Below are 1,189 nucleotides of genomic sequence, written 5' to 3'. Positions count from 1 at the left end.
TGCAGAGATGCTTCACAAAAGTAGCATTTAATTGGCCAACAATGCAGTTACAAAAGCAATAACATTGTAAATTATTATTGATGATTAAATAGCTCTTTAAATAGTTTTTATGTATTTTATAAGCCTTATCATCAGAGTTGAAAAAGTTGTGCTACTGAAGTGTGGCAATCACAGTACAGTTTTTTTCAGTATTGAGCACACTTCCATTTCTGAAGTCCAATTTTGGTGTCATAAATAGTCAAAAGAAAACACATCTCATCAGTCAGTGGTTCTTTTGAGATATGGAGGTTATTTCATGCACTGCTGTCTGGAAAGAAGAAAGCAAACTGGATCTAACCATGACAGATGTCAGCTGGACAACAAGAAGCACATCAGTTTCTAGCTTGAGAAACAGACCCCTCACTGGTGCTCAGCTGGCAACTTCATTGATCCGCACATGCCAAAAAAACAATTTCAACTGCAAAAGTGAAGAGACGCTTTTAGTCAGAATGTCATTGACAAAACTACATCTGAAACAAGGAAATATTAGAATAGTCAAAAGAAAGATAAAAAAGAAGCATTATGAATAGATGAATCTAAGTTTGAGGTATTGAGTGGTTTAAAGGGATAGATCACCTAAAAATAAAAAGGATAATTTACTTATCCTCATGCCATTTCAATCCCATAAGACTTTGGTTAGTCTTTGAAACTCAAATGAAGACATTTTTAATGAACCCTGAGGGGTTTCTGGCTCTCCATTGAAAGTTGAGGTAAGCAAAAATTTAAAATATCCAAAAAGGTCATAAAGGCATCATTAAATTAATCCATATAAATCAAGCCATATAATTCAAGTCTTGTGAAGAGATATGACTGACTTTTATGATGAACAGATTTAATTTAGGCTTTTATTTACATCTAAACAATGATTGACACATACATAGAACACATCACATATGGTAAACATAGAAGCTCAAGCGTGTGTGCATGATGCACAAGAACCAGTGATGTTTGTTCTCGCATATGATGGACGTACGTGACGCACACACAAGCTTCCATGTTAAGTATATGTGATACGCTATATGTATGTGTGGTTTTATGTAAATAAAAGCCTAGATTAAATCTGTTCATCATATAAAAGTGATCATATCTCGTCACAAGACTTGGATTAAATGATTTATATGGTTTAGTTTTACGACACCTTTATGATATT

The sequence above is a fragment of the Sinocyclocheilus grahami genome, unplaced genomic scaffold, assembly GCF_001515645.1.
Source record: "Sinocyclocheilus grahami isolate Dianchi unplaced genomic scaffold, SAMN03320097.WGS_v1.1 scaffold10003.1, whole genome shotgun sequence".
Classification (NCBI taxonomy): domain Eukaryota; kingdom Metazoa; phylum Chordata; class Actinopteri; order Cypriniformes; family Cyprinidae; genus Sinocyclocheilus; species Sinocyclocheilus grahami.
This window is presented reverse-complemented; position numbering follows the sequence as displayed.